Here is a 25,286-nt window from a genome sequence, read left to right as displayed (position 1 = left end):
CGACTGTTACTGTTATTATTACTACTAGTATTTTATTTTAAAGTTGGGTCTCACGTAGCTCAGGTTGGCTTTCAACTTGATAAAGCTGACGCTGGCCTAGAACTCCTAATCTTCCTGCTTCCGCCTTCCTCATGTTAGGTTTACAGACATGTGCCATCTCACTCAGCTCTGTTAACTTACAGTGCTTGGTTTTGAACCCTGGGCCCAGCAATGACAGGCAAGCACTCTACCAGTTGGCCTGGATGTTCAACTCCTCTGTGTTTTTAATTACCAAAAATCATGTAAAATTGAAGCTTTTGAATGAACCATTTGTTCTTGCTTAATACTCTCTCGACACTTGGCCCTGGCTTCCAGTCAGTCCTACACTTGAGACTAGTGTCTTTGAACACATTCTTGTTGACAAGTTTGATCCAAGGAGACATCCATGGAGTACATTGTGTACATGAAGTGATTGTAGTTACAAATTTTCACAACAGACATGTTCTTTTACCTTTTGGCAACTTTTCTTTCTTTCCTTTTATTTTTATTTTAATTGTGTTTTATTTTTGAGACAGAGTTTTACTATGTATAGCCTTTGCTGGCACAGAACTTGCTATGTAGACCTGGCTGGCCTTGAACTCATAGAGATGAATTTGTCTGATTGTGCCTCCCAAAAGTGCTGAGATTAAAGGTGATGTTATCACCATGACCCCAGCTCTTTTTTTTTTTTAATTTTTAAATTTATTTTGTGTATGAATGTTTGCTTACATGTATGTACCACGTGTTTGTAGTGCTTGCAGAGGCCCGAAGAGGGTGTCAGATCTCTTGGTGTTGGAGTTCCAGGTGATTGTGAGTGGCCATGTGGGTGTTGGGAACTGAACCTGACTCTTTTCTGCAAGAGCAGCAAGTGCTCTTAACTCCTTAGTGATTTTCTTGTTCATGGCAGTTGTTATTTTGTGGGGATAGTGCGCATGCAGTCACACTGGCATGCCTGGAGGGGTAACACTAGGTGCTATTGTTACCCTGTTGTTTTTTAATGGTGACAGCCTTTGGTCCAGCTAGGACCAGTGGCACTTCCTACCTTTTATTGACCTACCCCTTTTTTGCTTGTTTGTTTTTCAAGACAGGGTTTCTCTGTGTAACAGCCCTGGCTGCCCTGTAACCCACTCTGTAGACCAGGCTGGCCTCTACCTCTTGAATGCTGGGATTCAGTATCAGCTACCACACCTGGCTAACATACCCATTTTTATAGTCGTTACCTAGTTCTACAGCAGAAAGTAGTAGTTTTTTAAGACAGGGCCTCACTTCACCCAAGCTGGCCTAAGACTAGGTACGTAGCCAAGGATGACCTTGAGTTCTGATTTTCCTGCTCTTCTGCCTCCCAAGTGCTGGGATTACAGCTATGTGCTACCACACCTGGCAGGAACACATTCCTAGAGAAGAGACATACTGTCTTCTTTCTGCTGTCATGGAGCAGAATAGTAACTCTTCAGTACAGTTGAAACTCTGTGCTAGTATTTTAGTATTCTGTGAAAGATGATATCTACAGAGCTACTTGTCTCTGCCTCTCAAGTGCTAGGATTAAAGGTCCCCATCTTTCATTCTTTAATAGTTGATAGGTAAATGATTGTAGAGTGTGGAAGATGTAGTTTTTGGTAAAATATGGAATGCTGTGGTAATTAATTTGAAATTTTTATTGCCTAAGTGCAAAGTATCAGTTTCAGCTTGTAACTTGAGTGAGACAAAGGAAAATAAGCCACTACCGAAGTTTTGGCTTAGCATGCATTAAACCTAATGGACAGAGAACAAAACATATAAATGAGTTAGCTTTTGTTCCCAGATGATTAAAATACTTTCATAAAAATGATTTGTATCAAAATGAGAGAATATCTGTTGCCTCTTAAACAATTAAGCAGTATAGTCTGTTTGATGTTACTAATTGGAATGTTTAATTTAAAGTTATTAAATTTTTCTTTTAAGTGGAAATGACATTGAGATTTTCCTATGAAAAATAGTATGATTTTAAGACATCTGATCATTTTCATACTAAAATTAGTATGATAGCGTTCACATTTGGGGAAAGTAGGGTAAAGAGTTTATGCAAGTTTAGATCAAGAAACCTTATTTTAGGAGCTCAGTTGGCTATGCTGAGGATTGTATTTTCTAATTGGTTATAGAAGCAAGAGGTGTAATAAAAGGTGAAAAAGAGGAACTGTATATAGTAATACTTGCCCATGTATGGTGGAAGACAATTGCTGTGAGCTTGAGGCTTGCTTGGGCTATGGTGAGACCATTTCGCACCCTAAAAAGAAAAGAAAATAGCGTTCTTTTCCCTCACTTCACTCTGGGCTGAGTCCTAGCAATCTTAATCGGTGCTTGCATATACTTCGGAAGTGCAAGTATGGGTGGACTTTAGGGGTCTGTAAACCTCTCCTTTCCTCACAGTCACACAGAATTTCATCTTATCATGTATTTTCCAGAGGAGAGTAGCTGTAGCTTTCATCAGGATTATGCTGGAACCTGCAGGACATTTGGGCATAGCTTTTTGTTAACTGAACTGCTCATCTGTTCAGGAGCTTGTGTGCTCTTCTCTTACCACTAAAGACTCATAACCAAATGTCAGTACTCACATTCTAGTTGTGTTTTGTTCAGATCACTGCCAGTCACAACATGATTTTATCCCATTTTTTCTAAAACACCATTTGCATAAAATACATATGTTTACTTTTGGGTGTGTTTACTTTGAGGTGTGTGTGTGTGTGTTTGTGTGTGTGTGTGTGTATGTGTGTGTGTACGTACGTACGTATGTATGTACGTATGTACACATGTCTAGATGCCTACGAAGGCCAGAAGATGGTGTTGAATCTCCTGGAGCTAGAGTTAACAGGTGATTGTGAGCTTTCTGACATGTCCTGATATGGGTGCTAGGAGCTGATCCTCTTGCAGTCTTTTGCAAGAGCAGCAAGTGTGCTTAACTTGAATCATTTCTTCAGTCCCATATTTACTCTTACAATTCCCCAAAATCCGTTTTTTACAAGATTAATTAAAATTAATCTTGGATTTCATGGGAATAAAAAGCTTTTATTTTATGTGTATGAATATTTTGCATACATGCATGCTTGTGTGCCACATACATGCCTGGTGTCCTCAGAGGTCAGGAGTGGCTGTTTGATTCCCTGGAACTACAGTTAGAGATGGTTGTGAGCCACAATGTGAGTGGTAGGAACTGAACCTGGAATCCTCCACAGGAGCAGTGCTTTTAACTGCTGAGTCATCTCTCTGCCCTCATGAAATAATTTCAAAAATCACTGGAAAATTTCAAGTGTGATTTTGAAGCATATATGTACAAGTTAATATATATTTGCCTTCACACTTTGCACAGCCATTCACTTGTCCTAGTGAGTTTTTCACAGGATACTGCCTGTTGATTCAGGGTGCAGTTGGAGATCAGTATAAAGCAAGACATTACCTTGGGTGGTGTGGTATTTGTCCAGGTAAATTTTAGTGTTTGGTGGTAAGGAGGGTGAGAGGTTTCTTTTTTGGACCATTATTATTGATTTGTAAAGATCAAAGTCTAACAGGAAATAATCTGTACACCCTTCTGTTACAAATTTAGCCATCATTTAAGAGAAAGATAATTTTGTGTGAAGTCTTATACTACTCTAAATGTCAGGTTACAGTGTGCCTTGGACACATATAATTGCAAATTTTATTTATTTTTATTTTTTATTTGTGTGTGTGTGTGTGCACATGCTTGCATGCATGCGTAATGTGTATGTTTGTGGGGGTTGAATGTGCCATTATGTGTGTGCAGAGGTCAGAGGACAACCTGTAGGAGTCAGTTCTCTGCTTCTACCTTGTGGGTTCCAGGATGGAACTCAGGTCATCAAGTTTGGCAGCACTGGCCTTACTCACTGAGCCATCTCATATCGTTTAAAACATGCCCAGTAAGTGGTGTTAGTGATTAAAGGTATATGGCTAGGTCACAGAAGAGGTCTTTCTTTATTGGTTACTGAAATTTAGGTACAGTTTTTTGAGATGAAAGTAAGTTATTTTCATATTTTTTGCAAAATGGGGATAAAAATCACTGTTGAACAAATTTGTAGATGTATTAAGTGAAAAGTACATTGAAAATACTTTACAGGGTGCTTGGTAAGGTGCTGAGAGGCCAGTACACATGGTCGCTGTCCTAGTCTGCTAAGAGCATGAACTGTTTTATAAGTTGGTACAGTGAGGAGTTATTAGGACTTTTTGGGATTGAGTTGTAGCTTGTGTTTACCATATTGTATGCAGTTTCTGAGATAGCTAGCATCTACATATGAAGTTAGTTAAGTACTCATCCTAAGGGCTTGTTGCGGGTGACTAAATGTAATAACAGTGGTTACTACATAGCGCACACACACACACCATCGTTTTTGTTTTTTGAGACAAGGTTTCTCTGTGTAGCCCTGGCTGTCCTGGAACTCACTCTGTAGAGCAGGCTGGCCTCGAACTCAGAGATCTGTCTTCCTCTGCCTCCCGAGTGCTGGGATTAAAGGTGTGTACTACCACCACCTGGCTGACTCTTAGTATATTGTAGCTCCTATTACTAGTTTCAAAATATTGAAATTACATTTTTATATGTCTCTGTGTGTGCATACATGCTGTGATGCTTGTGTGGAGATTTGAGGACAAGTTATGGTATTTGGTTTTATCCTTCCACTGTGTGGGTACCAGTGATCAAATTCAGATCCTCAGATGATGGCAAGTGCCTTTATCAGCTGAGCATCTCACCAGCCTGATTATAGGTTCTAGAGAAGAATATTTAAGTTTTGGGAATTTAAATTCCTTTTTAGGGTTATGTAGTGACTCAAGTTTTGTTGTTCTGACCAAAATTCATTCTTATGGCAATTTTATGATTAAAAGTTAAAAACCTTTTTTGTTTGTTTGTTTTGTTTTGTTTTTTGTCTTTTCAAGGCAGGGTTCTCTATGTATCCCTGGTTGTCCTTTGTAGACCAGGCTGGATTCAAACTCAGATAACTGCCTGCCTCTGCCTCCTGAGCCACCATACCCATCTGTTTTTGGTTTTATGCTCTAAATTCTACAAGACAGTGTTCAGTGGTGGAAGGTAAATACAGCCAGATTTCTTTATTCTAAGGACTGTGCTCCACTCCCCTCCAGTCCCCCTTAACTCCCCTTCCCCCTTGAACCAGGGTTTTACTCTAGCCCAGGCTATCCTGGAACAGTGTGGCCCAAGTAAGGAGAAAGGGGACATATATTTACTGGGAAGAGGGAATAGTTTCTGGCCTCAACACATTTTGTAGTTGCTTAGTTTGCTTATTTATTTAATATGTGTGTATGTGTCCATCTTCTGTCTGTGGGGGTGAGTGTGTGGAGGTCAAAGAACAACTTTGCTGAGCCTCTTCCTCTCTTCCACTGTGTGAATTCCAGAGATTGAGCTTGGTAGCAAGTGCTTTTATGGCTGAACCTTCCTAACTGGCCTTCTCTTATTTTGAGACAAGGTCGTATATAACTCAAACTCCCTTTGTAGTCAAGGATGATGACTTGCTTCTACCTTCCATGTGTCTGGATTGCAGTATGTAACATGGTGGGCAGTCTCATACAGATCTGTCATTCTTTTTGATGACTTTAGCAAGGTTTTATTCACATTCAGCATATCACTTTCTCTTTTCTTTTTTTTTTAACCAAATAACGTACAGGGTACTACTATGAAGACCAGACTTAGAGTGGTGTTTGGTATTGTTAGTTGATTTGAATGTCTAATGCTACTAGGAGTGAATAGTCTTTGAGGATCTATAATGTGTACAGAGTCTTAACAGTTTTGTGAAGTGATTTTGCAGCTGTTACTAATGAAGTCCAGTTGTAAGGGATTGCCCCTAAGGTAAGCCACGAGGATTAACAGAGGAGGCCCTTTTATTGGGTGGCCACTTTTCAGAAATCCCAGGTCGAGCACAGTGTGATCTCAGGTGCACTTGAGAAGCTGAGGCAGGAGGATCTCAAGTATAGCCAGACAATTGTCTCATAAGAAAAGGGAATACCCAGTGGTATAGCTCAGTTATAGGGAGCTTGTCCTATATTAGCTCTCCAGTACCTACCAAACAAACAAAACTTCTGGTTGTTCTTGGGATCTTTGATGTATGTAGTTTTTTTGGTTTTTTGAGACAGGGTTTCTCTGTGTAGCTTTGCACCTTTCCTGGAACTCACTCTGTAGCCCAGGCTGGCCTCGAACTCACAGAGAACCACCTGGCTCTGCCTCCCGAGTGCTGGGATTAAAGGCGTGTGCCACCACCGCTCAGCTATATGTAGTATTCTTGAAAGGTTAATTTTGGGACAGACCAGTGTAACCCCAGCAGATGGATGCTTTAGGTCCAGAGTATATGGTTTAAAGGAATTCCTTAACACTCTGATTCTGTAATGTTTTAAGTTCTGTAGTCATTAGTTATTTCTTAGAACATCCCTCTGAGGCAGGTCAGCAGTATTTTTCTCTTTTTATGGTTGAAGAAGCAAATGCAGAGATGCTGAGTGATGTGCCCACAGGCACACATTAAATTGATCATAGAGCTTCACTCCAGTTAGTACACTGAGCCCTGCTGCCTAATTATTACAAGTAAGTCAGAAAGTTGTGGCTGTTTAATGACCTTTTGATAGCTTTATTGGAAACAAGTTTTGAATCTAGAATTTATTTACATAGTGGTATTAAACATTCTTAAATAAATTTACCCAGTTCTCCTAAAAATTAGAAGTCATTTGAAAATACATTAAAAATAAACTACAGTGGATTTAATTCTGTGAAAACTTTTCCTGCTTCAAAGTTGGTTTCTTAAAAGAGAGGAAAAGGAAAACAAGGCTTTGAAGAGTTTGAGGGTTAGGAGAGATGGCTCAGTGGTTAGTCCCTTCGTGGTCTTCAGGGGACCTGAGTTTGGTTTCTTTAACTTCAGCTATGTGGGCTTTTGAAGTTATTCTGGCCTCCATAGGCATGCATACATTCATAACACATAAACACAAATTAATAATAAATTTAAAAAATTCATTTACTTTGTGTGTGTGTATGTGTATAGGTATACGCTTATGAAAGTGTTCATGCACGTGCGCTCAGATGTGTGTGACTATATATGTATAAGCTAGGGAGTGGCAGAAATGGGTACAAATGAGAGCTGGAATCAGATACTTAAGGAAAAACAGATACTTTAGAAGACACATGTATTATTGATTAGTACGGTTTACGTTCCTTTTTAAAATGTAGATCATGAATTTATCAAGCTTTAAATATATCCCATTTTTATTTAAGAAGTCATGGGAAGTAAAAAAATTTAGAAAGTGTTCTATTAAATTTTCATAAATTAAGTTTTTGTGCTAGAATATGAACCTGTAAATTAAAACAGTCAACTTCTACAAGTTGTATTGGCATAGGAATGTGAGTTTGAGACCTGCCTGGGCCACATAGTGAGTTTGAAACAATCCTGGATTACAAAGTCAGATCCTGTTTCAAAAAAGACAAAGCCAAGTCAAGGGCATGTTACTTTCTTGGTTGGTGGACAAATAAATTGTAATTTAAAAGAGTATGAAGTGGTCTTTATTTTTTTATTTTTAGAGAGAGAAACTTAAGTATCCTAGATTGGAATCTAACTGAAAGAGCTTTGGACAAGAGATTGTTTTGGTTTTCTTGAGACAGTCTTAACTATGTAGCTCTGGCTGGCCTACAACTGACTGGCCTCACAGAAGTCCATTTGCCTCTGCTTCCGGAATAGTGGTATTAAGTGGTATCCTGCTCTACCACTACTAAAATTCTGATACTCTTCCCTCTGCCTTCTAAGTGCTGGGATTACAAGCATGAACACCATACCGGTTTATGTGGTGCTAGGAATCAAACCCAGGACTTCTTACATATTAGACAGGCACTCTACCAATTAAAAGACACCCCCGGCCCAAGAATAAGAAGTTAAAAAATATTTACTTAATACTGTGTATGGAGTCTCAGCCTTTTGGCTAAGATCACGTGTAGTATCTGTTATCAGTTTGAATATTGTGTGTGACACACACACACACACACACACACACACACACACACACACACACACACACACGAAAGCTCACCTTGTGGCTCATGTGGAAGCTAGAGGACAACTTTGCATAGCAAGTCCCTTATCCATTGAGCTTTCTCACTGACCCAAAATAAGAAGTTTAAATTTAGGATTAATTACTGTTTAATTTTTTTAGGAGTGAAGAATTTATATAAAACTATATTAGCTAAATTTTGAGGCATAAATGAGACAGATTGTTAAAAGTGTCATTGCTAAAATTTAGGTACATATATTTTTTTTTTCTTTCCCTTTGTGTGTGTGTTTTTTTTAAGACAGGGTTTCTCTGTGTGACAGTCTTGTTTTGGAACTAACTTTGTACCCAGACTGGCCTCAAATTCACAGAGATTTGCTGCTTCTGCTGCCTGATGTTGAGATTAAAGGCACGTGCCACCATACCTGGCCTGGTACTTATATTCTATACAAAACCATTTAGCAAATTTTCTTTTTGCATGGTGGTGGTAGAACTGGGCTATGTATTCATTTCCTGTTAAAACAACTTGTTACAAATTTAGTTGCTGTTAAAACAGCAGACTCCATTAGCTCAGATTTCTGGAGGTCAGAAGTCGTACATGACTCCTACTGAACTCCTTTGTCTTCCAGGGACAACTTATGTCCCTTGCCTTTTGCAGCTTTGGAGGCTAAACACAATTACAGTATCTTTGCCCTCCATCCCAGTTTTTTAAAATTAAAATTTTATTTTATTGTGGGTATGGGTTTTTGCCTGAATGTATATGTGTACTACATGCATGTAGTACAAAAGAGGGCATCAGAAACACCCCCCCCCCCAAACTGGAGTTACAGAAGGTTGTGGGCTGCCATGTGGATGCTGGGAATTGAACTAGGTCCTCTAGAGCAGCTAGTGCTCTTAACTCCTCAACCATCTCTTCAGCTCCTCAAAACAATTCCTTTTCTATTGATATTTCCATCGCTGACACCACCTCTTTGTTTATCCAGCTTCCTCCTCTCAAGAATAAGGACCCACATGATAGTATTGTGTCAAGTCTTTTGCTGTTGTGACACAATGTTGTCATCTACAAAAGTCACACTTGTGAACCATGCAGTCAGGTTACAAACCACAAAAATTACAAAATTATCTCAATGTTTTAAGTAAGTTTATGATTTTGTTTTGGGCTGTATTCTTGCATTCCACATTCAGCTGATGAGCAACCTTAGTTCATTCTACAATTTTAGATTTTCCCTTGATAGGTAATACAGCATTTTCACATACTCTGTGGATTAAGGTGCAGACAGTTTGTTTGGAGGTATTATTCTACTCTCCTCTGCCTCCTTAGCTTAGTAAAATGATTCAGCCCTTTAGCCTTCTTTGTAAAATGGGATTACTATCTACTCTTTACTACATTGGAATTTGATGAAGGTGGAAATTGTGTGCTGGTGCAGACCAACTATGTCTAGACTACACCTCAAATAAACAGATTCTTTGTGGTTGGTCTTAACTGCCTTTTAGATGCTTAGGGGACTAGGTAGTTTGCAAGTTAGCCCATGGCTTGGTGAAGTCTAAGCTGGGTACCTGGAGCTCATTAAGCTTGATTGTAGGAAGCAGAACAAGGTGTTTGGGATCTAGGTACATCCTAAAGAGTAAGCCTCTCTAGCTGATTTATTTTTCCTTTCATTTGATTCCTCTAAAGTTGGGGTTTTTATTCTTTGAGATATTCATACAGTATTCACCACCCCCACTCCTCACCCTAACTCCTTTTAGATCCTTGTTACCTCATTTCCCTCAGCTTCATTCCTTTTTAAAATAACCCATGAACTCGTTTGTGCTGTCTAGATATTGGGTGTGGGGCCATCCACCAGAATATGGTTGACCTACCAGGAGCCACAACCTTAAAGAGAAATGACCTTCCCTTCCCCAGAAGCCATAGCTCCTCACCTAGGGGTAGGGGCTTATGAGCCTCTGCCCGCTTCATGCTGGAATGCTGACTGGCTTGCTCTTGTGCAAGCAGCCACACAGCTGTGAGCCTATGAGCACAGTTGTTCTGTGCTCTGTTCTGTCATCTCCAGAAGGTTCTGTTTTGCTGCAGTCCTTCCTTGTCTCCTTCCAGTCCTCCCTCCTTGGGGAGGGAATGTGATACAGAGTTGATTTTTGTGGTTGAGCGCTCCACTGACACTTCGACTAGTTGGGGGTTTCTGTATGAACCACCATGAGATAGGGTCTTAATGAACCTCAGGCTGGCCTTAAACTCACTGTGTATAGTTGAGGATAAGCTTGGTTCATCTTCCTGCCACCCCTTTCACATACTGGGTTTACAAGCTTGAGCCACTGCACCTAGCCTTTTACTTGGACTCATCTTTTTGATTTGGTCTTTCAGTTTACCAAATGAGGGTAATGGGAGACAAGATTCACAGTGAAGGAATGACTGCTGACCCTTCTGATAGGGATCTTAGGAACAGGCATAGATCTTCTGTGTTGTTCCTGTCTTCAGTTTAACAGTTGCAGTACACTGTTCTAGAGTACATTCAGTACATTTCTATATCAGCATTGGCTAGGTAATCTTGTAGTTGTTCCAGGTAGAAGGAAGAGATATGTTTTTGTTTGTGATCTGCTTTCCATCTCTGGTGACCCATCAGGTGGAAGAGAACCCTTTCCTGAAACTTCCATAGTGCTGTGGCAAGCCTGTGCCTGCCCAAATACAAATACATAGAAAAAATATTTTAAAAGTTTTTGGCCTTTAATATTTATTATTTGTTATGTGTATGAGGGTTTTTGCCTGCCTGCATATGTCTGTGCCCCACATGCATATCTAGTGCTCGTGGAGGCCAGAAGGCCAGTGGGTGGATACCTTGCAAGTGGAGTGAGTTTTGGCTGCTGAGCCGTCTCTTCAGTTTTTTTCTTTTGGGGGTGGTGGGATAAGTGTGTATGTGGGGGGACACACAGGATCTTGTTATGTAGTCCTGGCTGGCCTGGCACCTGGAATGTAGAGCAGTTGGTCTCAGATTTGTAGTAATCCTTCCTTTTGCCTTTGTGTACCAACTATTGGGACTACAGATGTGTATTACTATGCCTGGAAAACTGTATTTATTGATGATGTACAGAGAATAATTTTGTTTTCATTTTGGAAAGCCAATACCACCAGTGCCAATGCTCATTCCCTCCATCTTGTTTTTTATATGTTTTAGTTATTTTGTTGGTTTCATTGTAAAATATAGGTAAAACTTCAAATAATTAAAAAAATTTGTCTTGTTAAAAATACATCTTTATTGGGGCCAGAGAGGCGGGTTCAGCAGTAAAAACACCTGCTGCTCTTACCGAGGACCCAGGTTCCTAGTATTCATGAAGTGGCTCACAATAACCATGAACCAATTCCAGGGAATCTGGCACCCTCTTCTGACCTCCACAAGCACCAGAGACTGTGCGATGAAACCTTTGAAACTGTGCAGCAAAAGACATTTTCCTCCTTTTAATTGTCTCTGTGGCAGCGAGGAAAGTCTCGCACATTGTCTTAATTGTGGTGTTTAAATTGAAACAAAATCTTGTCTGTACAAATAGGATGAGATGCTGTAAAGGAAACATCTAAATATAGTATTTCAAAGAAGTGTCATAGAAACTTGTTTGCCTTTAAAGATATTTTTGAAAGGATTTAGTGGAACGAGGGGTATTTATCAGAGTAATTTCTTAAAAATTATTCTAATCCTTTATATCTCTGATAAGGTATAATGTAAAAGATAGTAGTGGTTACTAAAAAAAAAAAAAAAAAAAAGGATGGTCAACTGTCACTAAGTATTCATGTGTTCAAAGCAAAGCTGATTTTCATGACCATACTACAAGGGTAGATTTACAGATAGGAGAACAAGGCCCAGAGAACAGGAGGAATTTGGACTCATTCTGGCACCACAGCTTGCCATTTGAGCAACCACACTGCCTTGCCTGCCTGTTGGTTGCTGGGTAGAATGAAGGACAACTGAAAGTGGTGGGTGGTTGTTTCTTTTGTAGGGTGCTGGGTAGAGTGATGTGGTCGAAGGGCCAGTGTTTCAGCAGTCCACTTAAATCTTTAAGGAGGGCACTAAGTGTTTAAATTCCTTCTGAGTCAGTACCAAGTTGCTCAGTAGTGCCACAAGCTTTTTAGAGTCTAGTCCTCTCCTCTCCTCTTTGCTGAGGATTAAAGCTGGGACCTCATGTATGTCACAGCACATTCCTCCCACTGAGCTCCATCCTTAGCTTGAGGGAAGGTTGTGTCCTACATTTGACAACTGGCAGGACCCTGAAGATTCTTTTGGGTTCTAAATGTTGCTTTAGAACCTTGTGCAAGACCGTACTGTTGGCAGCTGCTGAAACTGGATAAGAATTACGGATTCAGACTTCTGAGTGGACTTCTTCATTTGGATTTCCTGACCAGCGAAGGAACTAGTGTTCATTTTCCCGACATCCCAGAAAACTTCTGCAGTTTTCAGCCAGTGCCAAACTTTACATTTCCTCAAAAATCAGGAGGCAGAGCCAGGCGGATCTCTGTGAGTTCGAGGCCAGCCTGGACTACCAAGTGAGTTCCAGGAAAGGCGCAAAGCTACACAGAGAAACCCTGTCTCGAAAAACCAAAAAAAAGCTCCAATAGGAAAGAAGTGCTTGTCTCTGAGAGTGTGGGATATGTTAACACTCTTACTTTGGACTCTTACAATCCAAAACTTCTTCAGATTTGAAAAAGTTCAGACAACTTAAAAAAGTTTATCCTGCGGGGGGGAGAGGGGGGGGGACGGACGGGGACGGGACAGGACAGGACATGCCTTTAATCCCAGCACTGGGGAGGCACAGGCAGGTGGATCTCTGAGTTCGAGGCCAGCCTGGTCTACAGAGTGAGTTCCAAGACAGCCAGGACTGTTACATAGAGAAACCTTGTCTCAAAAAACAAACCAAAAAAAGTTTATCCCATAGAAAAATCTTAGGTCATTTACTTGTATTAGGTTCATATGTTAGCAGTGGTTCTCATCCTTCCTAATGCTGTGACCCTTGTTATAGTGACCCCAACCATGAAATTAATTTTTGTTGCTACTTCATAACTAATTTTGCTACTGTTATGAATTATAATGTAAATATCTGTATTTTACAGTGATTCAAAGGGGTTGTGACCCACAGGTTAAGAACCACTGCTTAAAAGGCTCTAGAAAGACCCACAGGATGGCAGGGTTTTGTTATTTCTTTCATTTTGCAGTGTTGGAGCTTGAAGTGAACACAGAGTCTGAGATACACCCTAAGTTCAAGACAGGACAGCAGTGTGTGCACATAGGTTGAGACCACTGTGTTTTTTGTTTTTTTGAGACAGGATTTCTTGGTGTAGTTTTGGTGCCTGTCCTGGAACTCACTCTGTAGCCCAGGCTGGCCTTGAACTCACAGAGATCTGCCTGGCTCTGCCTCCTGAGTGCTGGGATTAAAGGTGTCCGCCACCGCCGCCTGGCCTGAGACCAACTTTTATGGCAAACATTATGTATGACTGGTTGCCCCTGAAGTTACAGTGTAAGTTGTTTTGATTGTAGTATTAACTGTAACCAAGTGTTAATGAAACAGATGCAGGGTCTTAAAAAAAGTGACCATCTCAGATCTCACTGAAGCGGAATGAAGTAGGACATTATCAGAGCAACTTTATGCCTGACAGAGACTTAGCTGTATATTGGCAGTATCTGTTTATAAAGCAGGTAATCATCATGAATGTATTGAAATAGGGATTTTAAATTTTTGGAAATGAAAAATAGAGTAAATACTCTAGAGACTTTAAAATTATGCATTTAGATATGCATCTACATACTGGTGACGCAGCTGAAAAAAACTAAGATACTAAAAATTTGTAAAAACAAAAGATTGAATTCACATAATTCACATTTTGGCAATTATTTATTTCATTCTACTGCTCCACCTCCACTATGTGGCAGTTTTTAAAGGAATCCTAGATATGAATTTACCCCTTATTATTTCAGTATAAATCTACTAACACACTTGGACTTTTATTTAAAAAGTATAACCACAGTGCTGTTAATGTCACTAATTAGTAGTGTTAACAAGTTTTTCAATTCCTTAATATGCTGTAGCCAAAATGTTGTTTACATTTGCCTAGTCTCAAAAAATGGTTTTTATAATTGGTGTGTTTAATTTAGAAGGCCGAAATTGTCACATCACACATGGAAGAGCTGTCCACACAAGTGAGCCTGTTAAGTTTTCTCCTTTCCCTTCACGTGAGGAAAGAATGCTGTCATTTCACCTGGAGAACTATGCATGTTCTGTTAGCGGGTTGTATTTGGTAGTTTTGGTTAACCCCGTACTTCCTGTACTCTGGCCATTAGTTCTGGAGCCTTTGGTGAGCATCAGCATATCAGGCTCAGTGTTCCTCCTGTTGCTCTCATCGTTAGGCTAGTTCAGTTTTGATTTTACAAGAATTGGTCCAGATCCCATCAGTCTTTCTAATAGATGTCACTCACAGATGTGAGAGGTTCAAATGCTGCTTTGACCTCATCCCCAAGGATGATAAAAGATGGCATTGTGTAGGAGACAACAGCTCAGTGGTGGAGTGTTTTGCCTAACATAGAAGATGGTTTTCTTATTACAGCTTACTGACATCTATTAGTTGAAATCCTTGTATAAAGAAAACTTTTTGGGCTGGAGAGATGGCTCAGCGGTTAAGAGCACTGACTGTTCTTCCAGAGGTCCAGAGTTCAATTCCCAGCAACCTGTGAGATCTGGCGCCCTCTTCTGGCATGCAGACTGAACACTGTATACATAATAAATAAATCTTAAAAAAAAAAAAACCTCTTCTTGCATTTATTTAGTATCTTTAAAATCTTCAGAAGCAAAAAGGATGTTAATTTTACCTTCCTCATTTTGCTAGGTTTGGGGGTCGACGCTCTGGTGACTGCCTGTTGTGACCAATTGTTTCTTGCAGTGTCATGGATCTTTACGTTGTTGATGGGCTTTAAAACCACTGTAGTTCTCTGTTTCTTGCATTTTGCTTGCTTTCTTTTCTTTTTTTTTTAAGGATTTAAATAATTTCTTTTAAAAATTTCAAATCATTTAAAAATTTTATATTGTTTAATTTTATGTATGTGTCATGTGTCTATGGGAGGGTATGTGCACAAAGTGCAGGTGCTTGCAGAGTACAGAAGAGGGCATCAGAGTCCCTTGGAGCTGCAGTTAAAGGTGGATGTGAGTCACTTCTCATGGGTGCTGGGAACTGAACTCAGTCACTCTGCAAGAGAAATGTATGCTTTTAACTGCTGAGCCATCTCCAGCCCGATTTCTTTCTTACTTATTAATATTTTTTATGTGATGCATGTATGTCTGTGTAGTGCATGCAGTGCACACTGACCAGAAGAAGATGTCAAATCCCCTAGGACTGGAATTGCAGATGAGCTGCCATATGGGTATTGGGAATTGAACCCAGGCCCTCTGGAAGAGTAGTCAGTGCTGTTAACCACTGAGTCATCTCTTCAGCATGCTCTTCCCCTCTGCCCCTCAAGCAGAATCTCATGTAACCTAGATTGGCCTCTAACTCACTGTGTAAGTCAGGCTGATCTTCAATTCTTGACTCCTCCGGCCTCTGCCGCTGAGGTGCTGGGATTGCAGGTGTCATCCTTCCGCCCTGCCTGACTACAGTTGTGCTTTAGATAATTCTGTTGTCTGGCTTGTGGCCAGATGGAGTCCTTTGTAATGGAGTTCTCTGTTCTTCCAGAATAACTTCCTCTTTTTCTCAGTTAATCCCGTGTGCATTTCCCACCCTAGCCCGAGAACTGGCTATTTCTTCAAGGAACTCTTGAAGTTTCAACTGGGAAATGGGCTTTAGCAATCACAGTCAGTTGTCAGGGATGTTCACTGCTGTTGGATTACTCATTGCTTCTAATAAGTTTCAAAAATAAAATTTAGAGCCAGGTGTGGTAACTCATTGCTATAATCCCAGCACTCAGGAGGCTGAGGAAAGAGGATCACCAGGAGTTTGTAGCCAGCTTGGACTAGAGAGTGAGACCCTGTCAAAACAAAACAAAAGTTAGAAACATGGGTATGTTGTGACTTCATACTGATATTTTCAGTTTTCATAAAAGTTGTTTTTTTTATATTATGTGTGTGTGTACATGGACCACATGTACACACTTGAGATGGAGAACAGTTTTGGTTGATTGTCTCCCATCGTGTGGGTTCTGGAGATTCAGCTCATAGTCAGGAACAGTAGCAGTTATCTATTTGCTAAGCCATTTTGCTGGCCCTATAGTTTTAACTTATTTATAATGAAAATGTATTTAGAATTAGCTGGCTCTACTCAGTTTAGCTGCCCCTAGTTTGGTTGACAACATACAAAGGCATCCAAATCAGTAGCCAGTGGATCATATATGTGCCTTCTTACCCTTAGGCTTGATCAGGGTGTTGACATGTGCCTTGTTAATGTCAGAGCCTGTTTTTTGTATCCTATTTTGTCTGATGATGTTGGCATTGATACCCCCAGTGAAACAGATTTGTTGTCTTCTGTCTACTTCTGTCTGACTCATTGGTCAAGGGGAGTTTGATAGTGGCATAGTGGTCCCAAATACTCTTACCAGGAATCTTTGGGTTATCTCTAGAGCAGTGTTTCTCAACCTGTGGGTTTTGACCTCTGTGGGGGTGTCAAATGGCCCTTTCACAGGAGTCATAGATATCCTGCATATCAGATATTTACATTATAATTCATAACAGTAGCAAAATTACAGTTAGGATTAACAATGAATATATATATATATATATATATATATATATATATATATATATATTTTTTTTTTTTTTTTTTTTTTTTCAGAGCTGAGGACTGAACCCAGGGCCTTGCGCTTGCTAGGCAAGCACTCTACACTCTACCACTGAGCTAAATCCCCAACCCAATGAAAGTATTTTTATGGTTGGAGGTCACTACAACATAAGCAACTGTATTAAAGGGTCTCAGCATTAGGAAGGTTGAGAACCACTGCTCTAAAGCCTTAGTGTCTTTTTTTTGTTTATTTGTTTTTCGAGACAGGATTTCTCTGTGTAGCTTTGGAGCTTGTCCTGGAACTCTCTATAGACCAGGCTGGCCTCGAACTCACAGAGATCTACCTGCCTCTGCCTCCTGAGTGCTGGGATTAAAGGCTGACACTGCCAGCACCCTGATCAAGCCTAAGGGTAAGAAGGCACATTGTTGTACAGGGCATAACATTGTAACTGTATAGCCCCAAGTTCCATTGCCCAAAGTAGAATGGATACTCGTGATTGCCAGGAGACATGGCATGAGGTTGGGTTATATTTGCTAATAGTACTCAGTGCTGTAGCGTCAGGACCTACAGAGCTGCTGTTAGGCTCAAACAGAGGCTGATGGGACATTAGGACCAGAGATAGCACTAGACTAGAGCCTGGCCCTTTGGGTCCAACCTCTGTGGAATACGGGAAGAGTTGGGTGTCAAAAAAGGCAGTTCAAAAAAGGCAGTTCTACGAACAGTTTTAGCTGGTCCCAAGCTCCCTTCTGTCTCAGTAGTCAGATGCCAAAGTGGCTCATTCTACTAGAACCTCGCTGTCTCCCAGGACTGCTGTCCTACATCCACTATTGCCTTTTTTGCTATCAACAGGTATTGAACTTTCCCTCTACCCAGGAAGGCCCATTGCTCCTGCAGACTGGACATCACCTGAGCTCTTGCTTTTCAATTTTTTGATGGAAAATATTTACCAGATTTCAAAATGTTCACTATATTTTTAAAGTGATGATACTGGTTGGCATATTAGCAAACCCCCATATTCTATGTATAACTAAAAAAAAAAAACTAAACTTTATTTTATCTTGTTTTCATTTAAATTTTAATTTATGCTTCCATGAACTTTTTTAAGATTCTGATTTAAAACTCCATTGTAAGATTTCCAAGTCCACCAGATGGTTACTAGACATCAGCAAATAGTTCTTGTCTGTATATCACATTTTAGAATTAAATTTTTTTACTGGGTTTTGAACATACTGCATGCCATTAGAAAGCAGATAGAATTATAATTGCTCAGAGTTGAAATTGTAGTATCTATAGATAGTCAGTTTCATTCCAGTAACCTCTGTCCATTATTGAGATGTTTTGCAGGCTGATGTTCCGAGACTTAGGTTCAAGTTTCCAAATTATATTCATCATTTTCCAAACTAGAAACTTTCTTTTTTTTTTTGAGACAAGGTTTCTCTGTGTAACCCTGGCTGTCCTGGAATTCAATATGTGGACCAGGCTGGCCTTGAACTCAGAGATCCACCTGCCTCTGCTTCTCTAGTGCTGGGATTAGAGGCGTTCACCACTACTTTGAGCTAAACAGTTTTTTAAAATCTTCTAGTTTGAGTTTAGGTGAAAATTATATTTTTAGAATTAAGAGACTTAATTTTTACTTACAATAACTGGTCATACATAGTCATCTGAGTCTCCCCACATCTCTTTTCCTTGCCTGCAGTGCAGTCATCAGACCCAGGACCTTGCATATGTTAGGCCAGTACTGTGCTACTGAGCTATATATACCCTCAGCCCCATTCATCATGGTGCGGGCTTCCCCTCCCCTCCTCTCCCCTCTCTTCCCTTTCTCCCCCTTGCCCTTTCTTTCTTGTCCCCCCCCTCCTCCCAAGACAGGGTTTTTCTGTGTAGCTCTGCATGTCCTGGAAATTACTCTGTAGACCTGGCTGGCCTTGAACTCAAAGTTCTGCCAGCCTTTGCTGGGATTAAAGGCATGTGCCACCACCACTGGATTCTTACTGTTTTTAAAATTTTTAATAATGTGTCTATGTGTGTGTAACAGTGAGTTTGTGAGTACTCTGTTCCAGGGGGCCAGAAGATGTTGTTGAATCTCCTGGAGTTGAAGTAAAGGTTGTAAGCTACCTGATATGGGTGCTGAGAACTGAACTCAGGATGTTTGTTTGAGCAGTACATGCTCTTCACTACTAAACCATCTGTCCAGCTCCCTTTCTAAAAATGTATATATTTATTTGAGACAGGATTTTATTATGCATACAGGCTAGCTTCGAACATGGGATCCTCCTGCCCCAGCCTCCCAAATGCTGGGATTACAGTTACACATCACCAAAATTGGCTGCTTCAAAATACTATTTTTTCAGCTTTCATTAGATAACTTTTATGAAAAACCATGGTGTAATGTGAGTTTTTAAAACCTTTGGAGGTATGTTGAAAACACAGACTTTACTGCACAAATATTCTTTGAAAGTCATCTGGCTGTAGCTTCAGAGACTCCCAGAAACAGCTTTGTCGTTCCAGATTAAAATTCCCTCCATTTATAGTTCTTGCCTTTAATCCCAGCACTCAGGAGGCAGAGGCAGGTGGATCTCTGTGAGTTTGAGACCAGCCTGGTCTACAGAGTGAGTTCTAGTACAGCCAGGACCATTTTCATTAATTGTCTGTTGTACCTACTTGAGTTTCCAAAACTTGACACATCTATCCAGATAGTTATTTCATTGACTAAATTCACATAGACATTTTCTAGTTTATTAAAAGTCCGTAGCAGAAGAATATTATTTACCTTCTGTGAGTTATAGATAGTCAGCACTGCCTGAGGGATAAAAAGCAGTGCAGTTCTAGGTAAAAGTAAGACCTTGGGTTTGTGCTGTCATGATGCCTCTGAGGGTAAAGGCACTTACTGTCAAACTTGATGACCTTGAATTCAATCTGCACGACCTTCATGGTGGAAAGAAAACCAAATCCCACAACTTGTGCTCAGACCTCCTCCATGCACACATGAGAGAGGGCACACACACATCCGCACAAAGAAATGAATTAAATGCAGTAAAAGAAAACCAGCTTGGTTTATTAGGGGGACTAAAACTTTGGCTTTTGAGAATATAAGCAAGCAAAGTCGGTGCTGAAAACAGTTATACAACATCCTAGTGCTACAGACCAATCAATACTGGGTTAGCCAGGTCTCAGCAGCAGATACTAGGCATCAGTACATAGTTGATGGTTGTGTGTGGTGTATATGTGTATGAAGGCCAGAGGTTGATTTGGGGTGTCTGTGGCACCTGTCTTCCACCTTGTTTTTTGAGACAGACAGTTTTGACTGAACTAATTCACCTTTACTGGCTCGCTAGTGGGCTCCAGGAATCCACCTGCGCCCCAGATTACCCAAGTATTAGAGTTGCAGGCACATGCTGCTGTGCATGGCTTTTGACGTAGGTGCTGGTGATTCAAAATCAGGTCTTCATGTTGCGCATTAAGCACTTTACCCGCAGAGCCATATTCCCAGCCCTTCTACTTTTGACTATTTTAATTCCAGTCAGTATGCCACAAAATTCTAGTATTTCATTGTCTTATTTCATATCAAATTCTTACAAACTATAAGTATCCTTAGCCTAAGCCCAGTGTAGTGGCTCACACTTTTAGTCCCAGCACTTGGGAGGCAGAGGCAGGAGAGTCTCTTGAGTTTGAGGACAGTCCGGTCTACAGAGTAAGATCTAGGACAGCCAGAACTACATAGTGAGACCCTATCTCTTTAAAAAAAAAAAAAAAAGGTACTCATGGCCTAATAGTTTACATAGAATAGAAAGTTTTAGTGGTGATTGTAAGACTGAAAAGTTCCATCATTAATGATACTGTTATTAATAAGCACTGTGTTAATCTTATTTGATTTTTATATTCTTAACATTTTCCAACATTTCCTTGGTCTTTTAAATGGTGTAAAGAGTAGCTTTTCTAAAAGTAAATTTGCCAAACTCCTTTGAGTTTCCTCAGTATCCCTCACCACAAGCGTCCTCAGAGCATGAAGAAGTAAGCTGTTCTCACTTGCATTCTTGACAGTTTGCTTAATAAGGCTGACCTGTTGAGAATCAGCCTGGTGGCAAGCCAGTCCTCAGGAGCTGTAGAGTCTGTGACATAATTTAGGGCTTCATTTGAAACCTTCCTTGTCTTTTCTGTCATCGTGTCTTACTGTATAAAATAACAGAAGTTACATATAATTTAGAGTTGTGGGAAATGATGACTTTCTTTGAGATTTGTTCCCAGTATCTTTAAGTTTTGTTTTCCAGGTAACCAGGTTTAGTGGTCAGTCTTCTCTTGTTTTGTCCTGCCTAGAAAGTATTCCTCTGTTGGTTACAGCATACCAGTTTCCCCAGTGGCTTGTAAGTTTGCCCTGCCTTTGACTGGTTAAGGATTTTGCATGTGGTTGAATTCGGTTTACTGGATATGTTGCAAAATAAGATAATGGGAATAAAATAATAGTAAAATGCTTTTGCTAATGGATCAAATAAGGGTAGCATGAACATGGCAGACTTAATGGTGACGATGTTTTTCCTCATTAATAGTGTAAGTAAGAAAATATATTGGGGGTTCCCAGCACCATTCTCCAGTTTGGTAATTTGCTAGGAGAACACACAGGCCTGACTCGGTGTGATAATTGTTTTTACAGCCCTCCATGTCTTATTACAACAGAAGGATGGAAAGCAGAATCAGCAAAAGACAAGGTGCATGGAGTAAAGTTTGGGGGACCGGGTCCAAGTTTCTCCCAGTAGAGTCACACAAGCCACATCTAATTCTTTCAGAAACTGTGACAGTGCAAGGGAGATGTTCCTAACTAGGGAAGCTTGTTAGTGGCTGCATGCAGGGCTTGGTGACCGTCACACAAATACCTCATGCCTGGCATATATACAAGTAGTTCTAGACCCTGAGACTGAAAGCAGGTGCTGAGCATAACCATTTTGTTTGCACATGCAGTTCAGGCACAGTGAGCTTTCTTATCAGTTGATGGTGGGAGCTCTTCAGAAATCTAGCTTTCTGTAAATTATTTCCAACTGCCGGCTAAGGCCAGGCCTGTAAACAGGCCTTTAGAGCAGTCTCATAACTGTCCTTATATAGAGGGATTAGCTCTCCTTGCCTGTGATGATAATTTTGTTTGTTAATATTTTGTTTTTAATCTTCTAGAAGCACCCTCTTTAAAAAAAAAAACTTTCCTATAATATACTTAAATGAGCTTTCTGTTTTGTTGTTTTGGTTTTTTGAGATAGGGTCTCGCTGTGTAACCTTAGTTGGCCTGGAGCTGATTCTGTAGACAAGGCTGGCCTGGATCTCTTAGAAATTAACCTGCTTGCCTTCAGAGTGCTAGTGCACCACCGTACCCGGTTTGCGAGTTTTCCTTTATTGCCTTGTTGTATGTTATATGGATGTAACAATTTAGAAAAAAAATTTTAGATTTTTTTATTTTTATGTTGTATGAGTATACATGTGTATGCACAAGTGGGTGCCTGTTGCCCATAGGGGTCAGAAGAACTGGAGTTGTAGATGGTTGTGAGCTGCCCTGTGGGTCCTGAGAACTGAATGAACACAGGTCCTCCGTAAGAGCAACAAGTGCTTTTTACTACTGAGTCATCTCTCCAGTCCCAATTGTCACACTTTTCATTATCAACATGCTGACATCTTTCAAGTGTTGTAGTTTCTGTGATTTACCAAACCACTTGCACTTGTCTGTTCCACTCATTTCATGCTACTACGGAATACTAAATGGCTCAAGAAACCAAATGCTGAGAACCACCTTAAGACCTTGAGATAACCTCGGGACCCAGTGTTCCATGGTGAGTGAGGTGTGTTAGAGTTCTCTGGAGAGCTTGTTAAAGCAGTAGTTGATAGTTCTTTCCCTCAATTTCTAAACCAGGGTATGGAATAGAGCTGAAAATTTATGCTTTTAAAGATTTACTGATTTATGTATATGAGTGCTCTGCCTGCATGTTCCTCTGCTCATCAGAGGAGGGCGTTGGATTCCTTTATAGATGGTTGTGAGCTACCATGTGGTTGCTGGGAATTGATCTCAGGACCTCTGGATAAGCAGCCAGAACTCTTAACCACTGAGCCATCTCTCCTGCCCTTGAAATACTCTGGACAAATTTCTAGGTAATGCTGATGCTGTTGGTCTGGAGAGCCCACTCTGGGAACCACTTTGTGATCTATAATCACAAATTCATATCAGTAAGTTACACATCCTGTGATAGCCCAGAACACAGGAATACCTAATTCAGTATTTTGAAAGTGAACAAGCAGTTATACCACTGTTAATTCTTGTGTAATATTTTTCTTCAAGATGGATGTGGTTATAGGATGCTTATGTATTAGACTAGTCCAAGAAATACTAGGAAATGAATTAATTCATATTTTAAAGGCTAAAAGCAGCTTTACTGGGAAAATGAAAGTGACTGTAATGTGGATTTAGCAACTAGGTTGGAGAAGAAAAAGTATCTGAATTCCTGTGTGATGTCTGCCAGCTCTTGGCCTCTATTTACATGCATCTTGTCTTTTCTCTGGACCTGGGCAAAATCAACAGCCACCTGTGTTTCTTAGTGATCATTCTTCCCCTTCCTGTGATTAGAAACCGTGATGGTCCCTAAGACAGTCCCTTCTGGAACAAATTTTCATCTTTTGTCTCAGTCAGCCTCAGTGAGTTCATCTCTAGTACTTGAAAAGGAAGCAAGACACATGAATGATGCTTTACTGGGAAAGGAGTATATTAGTGAAGCTTATTTCTGAATCTATTTAAAAGTTATGTATTGTTGTTGTGTGTACTTGGTGAGTCCTCAGATCTCCTGGAACTTGTTATTAGAGTCCAGAAAATTTTCTCTCTCAAGCACTTTTTTTTTTAATGGGTTGCCAAGGCACATCTTAGAATTTTTCAGGGCTTCCTTGGCTTTCTCTTCGGCCAGGCATGCCCATGGAAGTGACACCACAGGAATGCTTTCATTCCTCAGGGGGATGAGGTCTTAGGGAGGCAGAACTTAACTGGTGGCTAGACCATGAGGAGGCAGGTTTAGTAATGAAATTCTGAAAATAATCTTTTTTTTTTTTTCTTTCAAGACAGGGTTTCTCTGTATAGCTTTGTGCCTTTCCTGGAACTCACACTGTAGCCCAGGCTGGCCTCAAACTCACAGAGATCCTCCTGCTTCTGCCTCCTGAGTGCTGGGATTAAAGGCATGTGCCACCACTGCCTGGCCTGAAAATATTCTTTTTTTTTTTTTTGGTTTTTCGAGACAGGGTTTCTCTGTGTAGCTTTGCGCCTTTCCTGGGACTCACTTGGTAGCCCAGGCTGGCCTCGAACTCACAGAGATCCACCTGGCTCTGCCTCCCGAGTGCTGGGATTAAGAAAATATTCTTTATGTTTATTTGGTTTTGGTTTTTCAAGACAGGATTTCTCTGTCTGGCCCTGGCTGTCCTGGAACTCACTCTGTAGACCAGGCTGGCCTTTAACTCAGAATTCAGAGATCCTCCTGCCTCTGCCTCCTGAGTGCTGGGATCACTATCACCTCCCAGCTTATATATATTTGTTGTTGTTGTTGTTTTGTTTTTCGAGACAGGGTTTCTTTGTGTAACAACCCTGGTTCTCCTGGAAATCGATTTGTAGACCAGGATAGATCTCACCGATATCTGCCTCTATGCCCTGAGTGCTGGCATGGATGGCACACGCCTTTAATTTATTCTTATCAACATGTGATCAAATAAACCACTAAGTCATTGGTATCAGCTTTTCGCTTTGATTCTGGAGCTAGAACCCTGGACCTTGCCCTTGATCATCAGGAAATCAGCGTCACTCTCAGCTTTTTTTTTTTAAATTCCAAGTCTAATGCTGAACAGTATAATAATATTAATTGTTCTGTTAAAATATCTCAAAAATGAGTGTTTATTCTTTAGAGTAATGGAAATAGGCAAGATCAAGTGTGTTGAAATGTCTGTTGTAAACTTGGGCATGTAGCATGGCCATTTCTGGTGATGTCTTGGTGTTTGTTTACAGAGTGTGCAGTGGGGATGAATACTCAATTGCCAAAATTTGACATTGGTTCAGACATAACAATGACTTCTATTGATTCAGCATTAGTGTGATCTAGTGGTAAGACAGTATCTGGAGAGTGAAGAGATAAATTCTAAAAGTCAGTGGGAGATAGCCAGGAGCAAACCTAAAACACAAAGTGTGGATAAGCATCAAACAGTACAGCTCTGCTTCCATTATTGTTGTTTGTTTTGTTTTGTTTTCCTAGACAGGCTTTCTCTGTGTAACAACCCTGGCTGTCCTGGAACTTGCTCTGTAGACTAGGCTGGCCTGGAACTCAGAGATTTGCCTGCCTCTGCCTTCTGAGTGCCATGCATCACCACTGACTGGCTCCATTGTTATTTTTGACATCACTGACTGTCTTGTGCTACAGACCCATAACCCATGACATGACATGATACAGAGATTGTTTTTGATGGATGTGCCACAAAGAGTATAAAACAGATTGAGCCTGCACAGATAGCAAAGATCATGTA

At 40.4% G+C, this 25,286-nt stretch overlaps 1 protein-coding gene, 1 non-coding gene and 1 pseudogene across 6 annotated transcripts in view; 2 read left to right on the top strand and 1 right to left on the bottom strand.

Annotated features, from left to right (window-relative positions):
* Positions 1–25,286, top strand: part of Arid4b (AT-rich interaction domain 4B) — a 118,195-nt gene that overhangs the window by 8,160 nt on the left and 84,749 nt on the right. The gene's annotated exons all lie outside the window — the stretch shown is intronic.
* Positions 7,946–8,038, top strand: LOC128104888 (uncharacterized; annotated as a pseudogene).
* Positions 23,373–23,489, bottom strand: LOC128104835 (small nucleolar RNA SNORD22). Its single transcript, XR_008216132.1, has one exon. It is a non-coding gene; the product is annotated as a small nucleolar RNA SNORD22 (small nucleolar RNA).

The sequence above is a fragment of the Peromyscus californicus genome, unplaced genomic scaffold (genome assembly GCF_007827085.1).
Source record: "Peromyscus californicus insignis strain IS unplaced genomic scaffold, ASM782708v3 Scaffold_8__1_contigs__length_139910024, whole genome shotgun sequence".
Taxonomy (NCBI): domain Eukaryota; kingdom Metazoa; phylum Chordata; class Mammalia; order Rodentia; family Cricetidae; genus Peromyscus; species Peromyscus californicus.
This window is presented reverse-complemented; position numbering and strand designations above follow the sequence as displayed.